Raw genomic sequence first — 17,248 nt, forward strand, 5'->3', positions numbered from 1 at the left:
GTAGGCTGCAGGAGACTTTAGCGTTTGGGTTGTGCTAGTTTGGTTTTTGTATGGTTTCATTTGGACGACTATCTTGAGGCCCCTCCATGTGGTTTAGTGAGGTTTTCTGGAACAGTTCTACAAAGCAACCTGCAGCAGAAGAGACTTTGAGAGTTTTTAGGAAGTTCTGGAGACCAGACTTTAGAGCAGCAGAAACATTTGTCAGCAGTTTGAGCAGGAGAAGGTGAGCTTCAGAGTAGAAATGAGACAGAAACCTTCTTGACCCGTGTGGTGAGGTCCTGTACCAAGAGTTTGAGCAGGTTGTGAAGAGTCTGTAGTTCTTTGGTCTGAAAGCACAAGAAGAGTCGACTCATTAAAGGAGAAAACAGGAGATATTGTTGGTTCTTCTGTCGCTCTGCAGTTTCCAGTTTCCTTAGACTGGATATCAAGTTTATATTTTAAATGATTTCCCATGTGAGCCCAAGAAGACTTCAATAAACTCCCTCCATCCCCTGAACACAACACATTTTATTACCATGTTAAATCTTTTTTTTTTTTTTTTTTTTATGTTTTTGAGTTTTAATCATAGTTTTTTTTTCTCTTTGCTTGTTTAGTTTTGTCATCTGTGTAAAAGGTGCTAAACAAATAAAGTTGAATTGATAAACTGAACAATTGACTAACTCATGATTGTGACAACAGAAGTATTTTCATTGTGATTTAAGGGTTTATTTCATTTTTAAGGTTGGGGTTAAAATCTTGACAGAAAAAGAAGATTAAAGAAATAAACTACATAACAAAAAGCAATTAAATCAAACAAAAAAAATTAATACAATAAAACTTTTAAAAAGTTTTATTGTTAAAAAGATTTAAGAAGTTTAAGATGTAATTTTCTAATTAAACATTTAATGTTTTAATTAAATGTTTTGTCTTAATTAAATTATTATTTATAATTATTATTTAATTATTTAATTAAATTATATGTACATATACCACCTTTTAATGTTTAGTTTTCTTTTTAAATGCTTCATTGTATTTTCTGTTTAATTCCTATTTGAAGTTTTATTGTCTTTATGATGTAATTTTCTAATTAAACATTTACTTTTTTAATTAAATGTTTTGTCTTAATTAAATTATTTATAATTATTATTTAATTATTTAATTAAATTATATGTACATATACCACCTTTTAATGTTTAGTTTTCTTTTTAAATGCTTCATTGTATTTTCTGTTTAATTCCTATTTGAAGTTTTATTGTCTTTATGATGTAATTTTCTAATTAAACATTTACTTTTTTAATTAAATGTTTTCTCTTTTTAAGGGTTTAATGATCTGATTAAATGTTTTGCATTTTTAAAAATGTTTAACATTCTGCTTGTTTAATTGTATTTTTTAAATGTTTAATGATGGAAAATACTTGATCTGTAATTTCTAATATTTGTATTTTAATAATTTTGTTTAATTTCATAATGACATGTAGTGTATCATGTTGAATGATCTCATTCCATATTTTGTCTGTTTAATAGAATGTAATGTAATTTAATGTTTAACTCTATTAAACAGACAAAATATGGAATGAGATCATTCAACATGATACACTACATGTCATTATGAAATTAAACAAAATTATTAAAATACAAATATTAGAAATTACAGATCAAGTATTTTCCATCATTAAACATTTAAAAAATACAATTAAACAAGCAGAATGTTAAACATTTTTAAAAATGCAAAACATTTAATCAGATCATTAAACCCTTAAAAAGACAGAACATGGGTGCCTGTATAGCTCAACGGGTTAAGCGGGTGACTCATGTACAGGGGCTGGTCCTCGACGCAGCGTCCTGGGTTCGAGTCCCGCTAGTGGCACTTTGCTGCAAGTCTTTCCCCGGCTCTTCTCCCCTGTTTCCTCTCTGTCTCTCACTACACCTATCCAATAAAAGGCCAAAAAAGACAAAACATTTAATTAAAAAATTAAATGTTTAATTAGAAAATTATATCTTAAAGACAATAGAAGTTCAAATAGGAATTACACTGAAAATACAATGAAGGATTTAAAAAGAAAATTAAACATTAAAAGGTGGTAAAACATTTAAAAAGAAAAACCTTAAAGATTTAATTGAAACATTAACAGACTGTCTGAAGGTTCAAACTAACAGAGAACTACTCAAGAACTTTTAAGATTTCAGTCCTCAGACTGTGTGAAGGTTCAAACTAACAGAGAACTACTCAGGAACTTAGAAGATATCAGTCCTTGGACTGTCTGGAAGTTCAATCTAACAGAGAACTACTGTGGGACTTAGAAAATTTCAGCCCTCAGACTGTGTGAAAGCTCAGGTCCTGAGGACTCGGGAGGTCTGGAGGCTTTGAAAGTCTTGGAACTGAGGGTTCAACCCTCCAGCACAAAGGCTAAAGTCCAACCTCCTGAGAAAAACGGTCGAGTCGAGACTCAAGTTAAAAAAACTCAAAAATGGCAAAAGAAAAAAAAAGATGATAAATGCGCAAAAAAAAAAAAAAAAGTATCTGCGCGCAGCTTAGAGGGAACAGTGATCCCAAAACTGTTGATAAATTATTTCTCAATAAAACCTCATAACCAGTTACAAAAGCACACCCTCTTTACTGACCTCTTTACCAATAAACCCCAAGACATACTTTGCCATAATCCATAATAATCCATAAAATCTTTATTTGCACCAGCCCCATGTGAAAATGACATCAGTCTGTATTTGTAGAGCATCTCATGAATGTAGCAGCACCGTTTAAATGTTTCATAACACAGAATTTAAGCAAAGAGTATATAGGGATACAGACAAACATGGGAAATAAGAAACGTGCTCTTCAATAGTTATTGTCATTATTATTACTCGTAATATTATTTTTGTGTCCACTACAACCAATACAATCATCTAGTGTAGTCAAACAGGAATGTGTGCATGGCGAATCAAATCCAAAACAATCCATGAACCAACGACCACGTCTTGATTGCACTTCATATTATTGACCACTAGATGTCCTACTCGAGCACAGTGTGTCATTGAGGCCTCGAGTAATGAACCATGTTTTGAATGAAGTGTCGAAGCTTCAACAAAGCCTCGATCAGCCATCACTACACACAGGACCTCACTTTCACAAAGCAAAAGCCCAGTCTGCAACCAGATGTTCATGTTGTCATTCTAAGGTAACAAGTCTCAGTATTGTGTTGGGTTCAGTATAAAATACTTCAGTTCCAGGTTTGTTCCATGACTAGGTGTTTATTGAACATGATCAAGAGTTACGAAAGACTGATTCTAAAGGCAGGGTTCCTGAAATATGATATGCAATTTTTAAACAGATTGTTGACAACCTGTTAAATATCATTAATTGTTTTTATAGATTTTATTTTACAAGACTTGAATTAGTTGACATTTGTTAGCTGCTGAATGTGTTCAATCAAACTCAGTGTACCTGAACTAGAACATGCACAATGAGAACCTGTTCAGCATGAGCAAATGATTGTATGTTACTAAAATTGAATGGGTTAAATAAGTCAGTTTTTGAACTATGTTTGATACAGAGTTGGCTTTAATAAAAGCTTAATGTTGAAAAGTCATCTCTTGTCTGAGCCATTTCTATGCTATACTATTTCCTGGGGCTTTCATTTTGAAAGCCCTAGGAAATAGCTCTCTAAACAGCATAATACCGTAATATTTTTTACAGTAATAAACTGTTGTAGAATACGGTACGATTACTGTAAAATAACAGTGCGCTGCTGGCAACTTTAGCTGCTAGCTCTTTACTATAAATTTACAGGGAAATTTCTTAGAGTGTACGACTCCCATTTCTGACAGCCTTATTATTACTGTTAAGTTGAATTTCACATAGCAGTTTTCCCCTTCCATATTTAATTCATATAATATATCATTTTGGAACAGAGCCCTTCATCTGTCATGTGGGCTTTAACAAAAGATGATATCAAGTTTATATAAAATTCACCTAATATAAAAGATCCCACTGAACATGGCACCTTTGATACCTGCAAAGTAACTGAAAAATCTCACCGTGGCTTCGGTCTGCAGTGAGAAATGAGGCAATATGTTACTAAACTGTATCACAATTCATAATTCAAAATGCTGCGTAATTAACTTTCTCCTCTGGAGCCTTAATGTGATACCAAATTAAATAAGTAGAGGGGGAGGGAGAGGGAGATGAGGGAGATAGAGAAGCAGGGAAATATCAATTTAGAAGACATGAGGGTAAAAGAAGAAAGCAGTAAGAGACCAGAGTGGCAGTTTATGAGAGTCGGGAAGTGAATTAAGACCAGAGATTATGCTGTCAAGCTTAGTTTTGTTGTAGTTCATTCCAATAGGATGCAACGAGGAAACATTCTTTTCTCTAGTTTGAGTCATGTTTGTGCGATCAGCTGTTAGTTCAAAGTTCTTCTGTTTATATGTTAAATAATTAAAAAGGCCTTGAAAATCAAACTGATGCTCTGGTTGCAGTTACTTTTACGTGACACATTACAACATGGAAGTCTACATGACTACACACATGCGCACATATGTATACAATTATTACAAACATATACATACACTACCGTTCAAAAGTTTGGGGTCACTCAGAAATGCCCCTATTTTTGGAAGAAAAGCATTTTTTTTCCAGTGAAGATAATATTTAAATGAATCATAAATCCAGTCTATACATTGTTAATGTGGTAAATGACTATTCTAGCTGGAAACAGCTGATTTTTAATTGAATATCTCCATAGAGGTACAGAGGAACATTTCCAGCAACCATCACTGCTGTGTTCTAATGCTACATTGTGTTAGCTAATGGTGTTGAAAGGCTAATTGATGATTAAAAAACCCTTGTGCAGTTATGTTAGCACAGGGATAAAAGTGTGAGTTTTCTTAGAAAACATGAAATTGTTTGGGTGACACCAAACTTTTGAACAGTAGTACAGTACATGTCTAGATATGAATAAACATCATAATGTAGCAGGATAGTCCTGCCCAAGGTCTGTCTGTGTTCTTCTAGACTGCACGGGGCTGGAAGCCAATCGGGACACGCCCACCACTCGCGCTGAGGCTGAAGCCACGCCCCTTCCGGTTGCTCGCCCTCGTCTCTTACCGGTGTTTCAAACGTTCGGCGTGTTGTCATGATTGGTGTCGGGTAGTTGTGTTACCTTTCTCGTCTGGTTTATTCCAGCCAGCAGCCTGCCTGTTTGGTAAAATGTTCACTGCAATTGTAGGAAGCTACAGCGGCTGGAGCGGCTCCCTCCCTTGTGTGTATGTGTGTGTGTGTGCCACGCAGCTGCTCAGAGGTATGCTCGTTTTCTTGATGTTGAACATAATGAATTGCTACATTCTTCTAACAGCCTTTCTGTTGTGTCCCCATGCTGTTTAGTGGCAGCGCCAAGGACCCGCTGCTGTTTTACCTTGCTGCTGCTTTGCTTCACTTTGGCCATGTACCTGTGACGGGCTAGCTATACGGCTAACTGCAGCTAGCCTCCACTATTTCTCTGCCTCATCAGCCTGGTCTGCTTCCCCTCGGCGTCAGCCGGGTTAGACCAGGCAGCTTGGAAGTTGGGTTTCTTTTAGATTATTTATCTTCTTGTTTTTAAACATTCGTACTCTTTGTGCTTTTATTTGTGTCCACATGGGGACACAGCTTTATGGATGGATTATTATTTGGGTTTAGTTTCTTTTCGTCATGTAGTTTTCAACTTTAATATCCTTGGTTCTTGGTATTTTTTGGTATTTTGTATTCTGGGTTTAAATGTTTCTTTTGTGATGTTGAGTTTATAGGATTTTTGTTCTTGGTTATAGTTTAATTCCTTGTTTAGTTTATTTTTCATATTGTGTTCCTACTAATCCCCTTTTTGTTCTGTTTCAGAGGCTGAGCACCTGTGGTAGGGAACGTGGTGGTGGTGTTGTTGTTGGTGGTACCCCTCCCCGTGTGATGTGTGAACGCTGGGTATATGATTTTATTCACCTGGTGACCTCTCCCTGGACCCTGTTCCTCCCCTCCGGTGACACATCCTGCCACATGGTAAGCAACAGCCTCTGCCCCTTTGCACCTCCCTCCCCTTGTTTTAGCTAGTTGTTTTAATTGATTTTAACTTGATTGTTAAATAAAATTGGATTACTTATTTGAGCAACCACGTCTCTTGCCTGGTGGTATACAGACTTGTGTGCCTCAGACGAATTATTAAGAGGCAGAACTGTCCTTGGGGGCGTCTCCCCGGAGGTGGTGTTGTCGAGTGTAGCTTAAGAGCTACTGGGCAACTTGGCCCTGGCTCTAAGCTCTCCCTATATTCTGCAGCCCTTCTAGCTTGCTGCTACTACACTCGCCACAATCACAAATACGACTCAGTAAATAAATTTCAATAAAATTCTATGTTCAATCTCTACAACAAGCTTTTGAGCCATTGCAGAATGTACTGACCCAATTAAAACTTGGTCAATAAGCAAAAAAAAATAAAAATTCAATGCATGCTTTTCTCAAGAGCAAGAGAGTTCTGTGAAGGCAGTTTAAACATCAACAACAACTATGACTGGGCAGAACATCGAGAGAGTCTCAGAATATAAACATCTGGGCATCTATCTGTCACATTGAAACATTAATCTGCAAGCTACAGCAGAACATTGGATATTTTTACAGACACAGCCACTTTTTGCTATACTTTGCAGACAGCAAATAACTGAAGCCGTCTTATCTGTCCAAGATTATGCAGATATAATCTAAAGAAACGCCTCTACCTTCACTCTGAAAGCTTTCGATTCAGTTTATCACTCAGCCCTCAGATTCGTTACCTGTGACAACTGTTCCACTCATCACTGCTTATTGTATGAAAAAGTTGGCTGGCCACCTCTAGCAGTCAGGTGAGACAGTCACTATACATCACTTCCTTGTTCCATTCATCTCAAAATAACTGTTCAAGTCCCTCAAGCAGTTGGCTAACACTAGAAGTCCCACACTGCAGGTGGTAAAAATGCTTTTAGCTTTTCAACTAACGTGTTGCAGAAAACGTTAAAGCTTGGTGCAGCCGTACCTGGTGACTAGTTCAAAGTCATGATCATTCACTATACTGCTTCTGAATGTAGCTGTTTTCATACGAGAAATAGACAGATCCTGTGGACACCTGTCAAAGTAAACACGACTTCTACTTTGTGCAAATTCAGTGCAGGGAGTGGAGGGCTGACGTTACACAGAACTTTCATAAACCTTTTAAACCAGCCAACCTTGAACTAAAATGAGGACAGATTCAGCAGCTTATTTCTCACCTCAAATGTTTTCAGAAATACTTTTTGCGGAATTGTTTTCAGAATAAAAGAGAAAGTTTGCGACCAAGCCGTCATGCTGGTTTGACGCTTCTACCAGACTGAAGTTACGTGTCCACAGGACCCATCACTTTCTCACATCCCATTATTTGTCCATGTGAAATGCACCACGTTGCACGCTGGTTGAGCTGCAGCACGTTGCCCCGGAGCTCTTTTGCATGAATTAGTTTGATTTATACTTTATGCAAATTTTGTGCAGGGAGCACACGTCGGACGCTTCACTGAACTTTTGTTTACATTCTAAACTAGCCATTGTTGAACTGAAATGAGAACAGATTCAGCAGCTTATTTCTCACCTCAGATGTTTTCACAAATACTTTCCGCTTAACTGTTTTCGCAATAAAAGAGAAAGTTTGCGACCGAGCCGCCATGTTGGTTTGATGCCTCTACTGGACTGAAGGTTTGAAGGTCTGTCATGTGACCACCTAGTGGACCAAAAATGACACGCCCACCAAGCGGGAGATATTCTGATGGGGCTTCCATGTGAGGAAAAACATCACTGTCAACACGAACCATAAGGCACCTTCACAAAGCTGCAGCATGTGAAGAGTTGAGAATGAAGAATCCAACAACAAAATGTTTTTCTTGGACGAAATTTCCTGCAAAAGCTCAAACTAGTCACAAACGATAACGGAACCCAAACCGCTTTTAACAGCCAAAAGAAAAAGTCTTGTCACTGTGGCAACATATTGAAAAGATTTAAAGTATATGTTGGTCATATTGGATAGCAGAGACTCTAAGGATTACTGCAGTGGTGTGATTTGTCCGGTTGGGAAATAGCCGACAGACAGCCAGCCAGACAGACAGACAGTGAGCTGGTTGTCTAACACTGTCTGATTTGGAGTCGGGCCAACTGGGGGAAAGCTGTCAGACGCTGGCAGGAAGCTGCTGATTAATCTGAGCAGCGATGGAGAAAAAACTCCTGAGAGAGCCAAGAGGCAGAATGAGTTGGAGAGACAACGCCGGCAAAACATGACGAGGTGTGACACAACGGAAAGAGAGGCAGGCGGCGGCTTTTATTGTCATGTTGTAGACATTTACGCAGCCGATTCGATGGAGCTGCTCATCCAGCGTTCCTGCCCATGAAGCAAACTGGATAAAAACTGAGCTGAGAGAAGAGGAGTGGAGGCAGGAATTTAACAGATTGGAGAGAAGGAAAAAAATAAAGAAACGGAGTGTTGGGATGGAACGAGGACAGTGGAAGAAGAAGAAGGTGTGAGAGGAAGCTTGGCATCCAACAGGTCGACTCTTTACTTCGGCAAACATCCAGTCGTCAAGCAACACTTACTTTGTCAACACACATCCTTTAAAAAAGAAGAAATTGATTTGCACTCCTGACGCCCACACTGACCGGATTTGGGTGGAAAACAGAACGAGTGACAGGCCGTTTAGAAAATCAGGTTCGGTTGCAAATTGAGTGTCATCCATCCATTCCATTACCGACAGTTATTAAGGTCACAATGAGGTCGCTTGTGTGACGTCCACCAGCTTCAGGGTGGTTCTTTGGCGTCCTCGGGGCAGGTAGTACGTATAAACACGACCTCTTCATCCAGCTCTCCTCCTCAGGGCGTCTACATCAAATGATTGAATCAATTCCTCACCTCGATAGCTTTCTGTCCAGACCCTTCACCTCATCTCTGAAGGTATCTGCAGACAGGCGGTGCTCATCGTCTCTGTTTGACTTTCTGCAGGTTGAACTTAATCAACTCTCCTCCTCAGTTCGCTCTGTGGTGTTTAACATAAAGCAGCTCGGTAATAGTTTCTCTCTCTTCAGTTACCACTGTTTAGAATGCGGCCGCCATTATCTGACCCGTCAGTGGACTGAAGTAGATGTGTTTACGTCCGGTGAGACCTCCGGCCTCGAAGGAAGGAAGTCACTGCAGAGTTTCTGTTCAGAATAAAAGCCTTAAAGTTAATTTAACTGGTCTGTCTCTGTATATGTTTATGATATTAACCTTCTGAAGCCCACAAGAATGATTTCATGTTTGAAATATGTTTATTTTTCACTTCAAAACACATTTTGAACATTTTGATGATTGAAAAAGAAGAATATTACACAGACAAGCCTAACCCTAACAGAAGAATGTCAACCTCCATTTTGTTGACATTTTTCCACTCTTTCCTCTGTTGCTGCTCTCCGTCCCTCCAAGTTTGTGCATCAACTCTTGTATGATATTATCAGTGATAAAGAGCTTGGGGTAGTAATACACACATTACAATTTCTATAAAAGTATTAAAAGTAACTTTAAAATGTCAATGGAATGTGAAAAACATGTTTTTTGAGGAATAGCTGGAATATGAAGTGATAAAATCTTTTTATTACAAAGATTGCAAGAAAACGACCTCACCGGGACATATGTGAACCACTTATGGATCTACATGTAAATTATTCACAGTAAAACTGAGTTTAGTTTTGTGTCTTTTAACTTTAACCTCAGCTGACTAAAATGCAAAAAGTCTGCAAAAGTTTTTCTTTTCTATTTTCCTTTTTCTTGAAGGGCAGATTTAAATACTTCAGCCAGACTTTTTAAAAATTATTGTTTAAATTAGTGGTGAGACGTGATTTTAAAAATTAATCTTATCAATTACAGGCGTTGTAATTAATTAATCGCGATTAATCATATCTTGTCAAATAGCAATATTTGACATAATTCAAATTTTTCAATTCACATACATTTTGGGTGACAGTTGAATCAATGAATAGATATATATGTGTTTATAATTTAAAATGTTTAAATTTAATACAATTTTAAAATGGGACATATAGAAAAAAGCGATTTTGATGATTTAAAGCCTTGATTTAGTTAGGCTTTCCCAAGGACCTTCAAAAAGTGAAAATCCAGAGATTCATTCTCTTTTCATAGGTTCTGGGTCTGATGAATGGTGTAATTTTGATGGTTCTTTTTTTAGGAATATAATTTTTTATTTTTAAACAAAAATATTTTTTTCATACACCAAACGTTTATCATTAAGTTATAAAAAGACAGAATTTTTTTGTTGAAGTTATTTCTCCTTGGCGGAGTAATAACTTAAACCACAAAAATGTTTGTTTCATTTATATTTATCTGCATTTGTCATCTTTTTATTACATTCTCAGATTACTGCAAACTCAAAGTGCAATTGTAGTGATTATATTCAACATTTAAGACTTTTTCTAAAGTTGAGCACTTTCACTTTTTTCTAAAGTGGTCTATTATGGGATGGCTACACTGTTTGCTGGTACCAGGACTGTCGTAGCTAACGTTAGCTCTGGTGCTAACAGCAACATGTTTTACATTTTAGTGATGCCATCGGCTTGAAGTGCTGCAGTGATCAGAAAACTCTTTGTTACACAATTACACACAACTTTTATCCAAGCTGACGTCGGGAAGATTTTTAAAAGAAAACTTTTCTGCCAACAAGCTCAATGCGGTCTCATCTTTCTTCACTGTTCACCAAACTTTCTTGTGCGCTGACGTCACTCCTGTGCTTCTTCTTTATGGTTGCAAACAGACTTTAGGTTCATTACCGCCACCTACTGGGCTGGAGTGTTCATCAGCGTTACTGGTGTGCCAGAAACCAGGGAACTGAGAAGGGTGTGAAGAAATGCGTTATTTTTTCTGTAATTAATTACTCAAAATTAACGCGTTAAAGTCCCAGCCCTAATTTAAATATGAAAACAAAATGGACCTGGTGCTTTAAAGCATCTGCAGATCGTGACTTCCACTCCTATTTGGCCGCTGCAGAAACAAACAACCTTTTCCCATATAAAACATTGAAACAGCAGGGAGAAATTCTCCATCTCTGCTCTTCCAGGAATGTGTTCTTCCTTCAGCGGTCATCATCTGGCCCAGACAGGCTTTCATTACGCTGTCATTTGTTTCACCTCTCCGCCCTCCGAAAATCACATCCAGACGACACAGGATCCCTCTGAAGCAGCTCGGCGGCAGATTTGCAATTCAGATTCCGATCACCTTGGTGAGAGGAAAGGTTTAAATATTAAATATACAAAAGTCCAAACGCGGTCCTGGCTTACTGTTTGTCGTGTCAGCGGCGAATTCCTTTTAATTACTTATTTAGGAAACCGTGGGCGACTCTCTCACGCTTCTTTCTGATCTTGAGCTATATGAGAGCTTTTTCTACCTGTCACATATTTATTAGTCTGCCAACACACACAGATGTGAACACGTGGTAACTGCAAACTGTGCATATTTTTCTTATTGTTTACTTTCCCTTTCTGCATATTTTTGCTTATTTAGCAGCATTAATGGCAGTAGGAACTGTACTCTTTTTACTGTAAAAACAGAATTTCAATTCAGTTCTATTTTATACACATATGTACGAGCATGCTGAGGATTTGATGCTTGGTTCATCCTCAGAAAAACATTTTTTAACAGTGAATAGACAATATAGTCTATTGCTACTACTAACAAGAGCTATAGGACCTGGAGGCTGCAAAAATTTAGAACAAAGCTCTTTTTCTGAACCTCCAAACTAATGCAGCAGAGTGGAGTTTAACATGTAGCATGGAGGTATTACAGGCAGTGAAGTTACTTTCTACACTGAGTGGAGCTTTTAGTCATATTTTTGCACAAAGACTGGCCTAGAAGAGTTCAAAAGCTTCAGGTTTTTTGTCTTTAGTGCCTCTGCAGCCTCACAAATCAACTCTTGTATTTTTGCTTCTTTTACAGTGTGTGTTTGCAGCAACTTCATATTGGCTCTAAATTTACTTGCTGCTTTATGCCTGTAAACTTCAGTCAAAATGTGTTTTTACTAGGGCTGGGACTTTAACGCGTTAATTTCGATTAATTAATTACAGCAAAAATAATGCGTTAAAAAGGATAACGCAATTAATTGCACCCTCCTCAGCTCCCTCATTTCTGGCACACCAGTAACTCTGATGAACACTCCAGCCCAGTAGGTGGCGGTAATGAACCTAAAGTCTGTTTGTAGCCATAAAGAAGAAGCACAGGAAGCACTGAGTGAAGTCAGGCACTGGTGAACAGTGAAGGAAGACGAGATTGAGCTTGTTGGACAGAAATTTTCCTTTTAAAAATCTTCCTGATGGCAGCTTGGATAAACGCCTGGTTGTGTGCAAATCGTACAACAAAGAGTTTTCTGATCACTGCGTCACTTCAGGCCGACGGTATCACCTCAATGTAAAACATGTTGCTGTTAGCACCAGAGCTAACGTTAGCTACGAGTCATGCTAACGGCTAACGGTGTAGCCATCCCATAACAGACCACTTTTCTAGACAGTGCTTGAGTTTACAGAAAGTCTTAAAATGTTGAATAAAATCGCTATAATTGCACTTGGATTTGCAGTAATCTGTGAATGTAGCAGACAGATGAAAAATGCAGATGAATAGAAATGAAACATTTTTGTGGTTTAAGTTTTTACTCCGTCGAGGCTCTGCCTCCTTGGAGGAGGAATAACCTAAACAACAAAAATATCTCTTTTAATAACTTAATTATAAACTTTTCGTTTATAAAAAAAATTACATAAATAAAAACTGATATTCCTATAAAAAGAACCATCAAAATTAGACCATTTATCAGACCCAGAAAATATGAAAACAGAATGAATCTCTGGATTTTCAACTTTCTGAAGCTCCTTGAACTACTTATGCTGATTTTATTTGCCATACAGTGGAAAAAACAACTAAATTCAGGCTTTAAGTCATCAAAATCACTTTTTCTATATGTCCCATTTTCCTTTTTTTAAAAAATAAATTTTAAATTCTAAACACATATATGTCTATTCATTGATTCAACTGTCAACCAAAATTTTATTTGAATTGAAAAACTTCATTTATTGTGTCAAATATTGCTATTTGACAAAACTGCAATTAATTGTGACAAATTAATTACAAAGCCTGTAATTAATCAGATTAAATTTTTTTATTGCGTCCCACCACTAGCTTTTACAGCTCAAAACTGACCTGAACCCCTCTTTTTAGACAAAAACTGAGCACTAATGACATGCAGCGCTTGCTATAATAGCGGTAGTGTGACAGCAGGGAGAAGTAAAAGAAGCAAAAACATATGAAAGTTGATTTGTGAGGCTGCAGAGGCACTAAAAAAAGGAAGTGTTTGTTCTCTTCTGGACACATCTTTGTGCAAAAATGTGACTAAAAGCTCGACTCAGTGTAGAAAGTCACTTCACTGCCTGTAATGCATCCATGCTACATGTTAAATTCCGCTCTGTTGTATTAGTTTGGAGGTTTAGAAAAAGAGTTTTGTTCTAAATGTTTGCAGCCTCCAGGTCCTATAGCTGTTATTAGTAGTCGCAATAAACTATATTGTCTAGTCACTGTTCAAAAAACAAACAAACTGGTTTTCATAGAATAGAATAGAAATATTGTAGTTGGGGAAGCTGCTCATCCATAGAGCTGTGTTTTTACTTGTGCTCCATGAATACGCTGCTAAAGATCTCTCTTTGGAACACAAGATTCCCTCTGAAGGCTTCAAATGAGTCTCTTAAAAGTTGGTATCTTGCTGCTTTGTGGAGTCTGTTCGGATTCCAAAAAAACTCTGTTAATCCAACAACAAGAATCAACGTGTGACAGAAACGTTTCAAACAATTTCTTCTGTTTACTCTCTTACATCTGTTCGATATGAACTTTTTGTCTCTCCATGGTGAATCTAAATACTCACTACTGCCCCCTCATAGCTACAAATCTCCACTGTAATTAACGTATTTAAGCTTTTAGAGACCAAATGACAGCTGGTTCATTAATAAACTGTTGAAAAGCGACACTTTATAACAATTTCTTTGACTTCTAAGCAGATTTTAGCTACTGTCCTCCAGACAGAAGCCATCTTGCAGGGGATATTTGATGCCAGAAAGATTGATTTTCAGTGAAGGATTCTTTTAAAATCTCACAGAAATCATTGCTGAGGTGAATTCTAAGTCGGTGTAACAATCCAGGAACGATTTCTTTCATTTTCATTCCTGAAAAACATCCAGTTGGTAAACCACAAACAGCCTTATTCCATCAAATGGGGAAGCCATCTTGATCTAAAAGCGTCCTTCCTCCTCCTCCTCCTCCTGGTCTGAAGATTGCCTGGTATTGAATGAAGAATGAGCTGTGTCAAGCTCATGAAAAGGAAAAAAAAAGCAGGTGAGTTAAGCCTTGCTTTTCATTCTTCCATTTAGCGCCAGCGAATGAATCTCCAGATAACACTCACACCTTTGGCCCTGGGAATTGAAAAGTCCTCGTGTGTCTTCGGGATGCGAGGCCACGCTGGAATGGGAACAGAGCTACGGACGCCATCGCAGCTCATTTAAAGTTAAATCTTCTTTTTTTTTTTTTTTTTTAACCTGGAGGTGTTTGGACTCTCCTCAGAGTGGAGGCATATTAGCTTTAGCCACCAGATGCGAGGGAAACCTTTTAAAGCATGTTTGTAGCCTGAAAAGTATCACCTGCACAACGTAAAATACTGCAAAAACTGTCTCAGTATTATATTATCATTGAAATATTTCTCCAAAGCCTCTTCCATTCATGAACTTCTTTCTAGCAATTTGATGGCATCTGAACATGTTGGCTTCCTGTCAGTTCAAACCAAGTTATACACTCAATGGCCACTTTATTAGGTACACTTTCCTAGTAAAATTTGGACCCTTTTGCTTTCAGAACTGCCTTAATTCTTGATGTCATACTTTCAAGGTGTTGGAAACAGTCCTCAGAGATTTACATGATAGCATCACACAGTGACATCCGTGATGCCAATCTCCCGTTCCACCACATCCCAAAGGTTCTATTGGATTGAGATCTGGTGACTGTGGAGTCCAGTGAACTCATTATCATGTTCAAGAAACCAGTTTCAGATGATCTCAGCTTTGTGATGTGGAACATTATCCTGCTGGAAGTAGCATCAGAAGATGGTCCACTGTGGTAATAAAGGGATGGACATGTTTAGCAACAATACTCAGGTAGTCTATGGAGTTTAAACGATGCTCAGTTGGTACTAAGAGGCCCAAAGTGTGCCAAGAAAATATCCCTCATGCCATTATACCACCAGCAGTCTGAAAAGTTGATACAAGGCAGGATGGATCCATGCTTTCATGTTGTTTACGCCAAATTCTGACCATCTGAATGTCACTGCAATGTCTTCTGCTTGTCTTACAGGACGAGCAGGACGTGACAGAATCTCGTCGTTGCCGTTATAAAATCTGCCAAACCAACAATAAATGATGAATAATCTGTGCAGGGGCTGCACAGTGGTGTAGTGGTTAGCACTTTTGCCTTGCAGCTAGAAGATCCCTGGTTCGCGTCCCGGCTTTCCCGGGATCTTTCTGCATGGAGTTTGCATGTTCTCCCTGTGCATGCGTGGGTTTTCTCCGGGTACTCCGGCTTCCTCCCACAGTCCAAAAATATGCTGAGGTTAATTGATCATTCTAAATTGCCCGTAGGTGTGAATGTGAGAGTGATTGTTTGTCTCTGTATGTAGCCCTGTGACAGACTGGTGACCTGTCTAGGGTGTCCCCTGCCTTCACCTGAGTCAGCTGGGATAGACTCCAGCCCCCCCATGACCCTAGTGAGGAATAAGTGGTGTATAGATAATGGATGGATGGATAATCTGTGCAGAATGATGCAGCTTGATGTCATCCATCTCCACGAGTCAACCAGGACCGCTGAAGCGTTCGCTCACTCAGATTACAGAGGAGCATCTATTTCACCTCCATCATCCACATGCATTTCTCTGACACGTCTGTCTTCTCTCTCTCCACTACAAGGTTGAGACGAATGGCTTCAGCCATTTATATATATATATATATATATATATATATATATATATATATATATATATATATATATATATATATATATATATTTAGGTGTGTGTATATGTATTTATATATACATATTTATATATATATATACATATTTATATTGTTTTTCACATGTATATAGTGAAATTGTTTTTATTCAGAATAATCTTTTTTTCATCATTCTGATGGCGAGCTTTTTGCATCGAAATTTCAGTCATAATGTGCACCAACTAGTATATGTTCTGGTTGACAATAAAGTGGCTATTCTATTCTAAAATAAAGATTAAAAAAAGCAATTATATTCAGATTCTAATTGATGGATATTTAGAATGTTAGCTGTGAAATTTTAGATTCATATATTAAATATTTTGCAAGTATTTTTGAGACACTTTTAGCAGCTTTTACATTAAAATTTGAGGCTGTTTAACTGACAATATCTCAGGAACTATTAAAGCCTGAAATTTTCACAATTATTTCTCAGAATGGCATTGATTTAGTATCTACATTAGACAAATAAATGAATACTGGATCGATTAGTCTCTGATCATGGATGAGTTGAAATATGAAAAAAAATTAGCACAAAAAGTCCCATCTTTAAGCACAAATTAACAAAAAAAATGAATAATGCAGAAGTCAACTAGTGATATTTTCTGAACTACATGTAGCTGCAGGTCACATTAATACAAAATAAAACATCAAGAATTTTTTTAATATGAAATATTTGGTCACAAACATCAAAGTTCCATCAGAAATTCTACGACTGATTGAGCAGATTTGACAAGTTGTACCAGATAAAGTAAATTACTGGGGAAAAATTCTAATTCAAGTAAAGCAGATTCAAAAATATTCTCAAAATATAACTAATAAAATCTTTGTTTTTAGTGATATGAGTGTATTTCTCATTTTCAGACCCCAACTGTGACTTATTGTTGAATTTGTGAATGTATTCTTGAAGTTTACCTCTTAAGAAGTTAATAGAAATTTAAATGTACGTGCACATTAACTTTCTACAGTCCAGTTTGTGTCTTTGGCTTTGAAGACCAAGTTTATTTACAAAGCAAGATTCTCAATTTTGATCCCATTTAACAGTTTCCACATGATAATGAGAATAAATTCACATAAATACATCAGATCACCATTAAATAAATGTCAAGGCATGAAAATTTGTTCATAGTTTTGTACATTATGTCAACCACC

At 37.3% G+C, this 17,248-nt stretch overlaps 1 long non-coding RNA gene across 2 annotated transcripts; it reads left to right on the forward strand.

The window, feature by feature from the left end:
- Nucleotides 1–5,054: 5,054 nt before the first annotated feature.
- LOC111563889 (uncharacterized) lies at nucleotides 5,055–15,475 on the forward strand. 2 transcript variants are annotated; one of them, XR_008603003.1, is made up of 4 exons: nucleotides 5,055–5,276; nucleotides 5,360–5,537; nucleotides 5,849–6,004; nucleotides 15,408–15,475. It is a non-coding gene; the product is annotated as an uncharacterized LOC111563889 (long non-coding RNA). The 2 variants fall into 2 exon arrangements; XR_004846767.2 differs by lacking the exon at nucleotides 15,408–15,475 and having other exon boundaries at nucleotides 5,849–6,113.
- The last annotated feature ends 1,773 nt before the right edge of the window (nucleotides 15,476–17,248 follow it).

Source organism: Amphiprion ocellaris, chromosome 10, assembly GCF_022539595.1.
Source record: "Amphiprion ocellaris isolate individual 3 ecotype Okinawa chromosome 10, ASM2253959v1, whole genome shotgun sequence".
In the NCBI taxonomy this organism is placed as follows: domain Eukaryota; kingdom Metazoa; phylum Chordata; class Actinopteri; family Pomacentridae; genus Amphiprion; species Amphiprion ocellaris.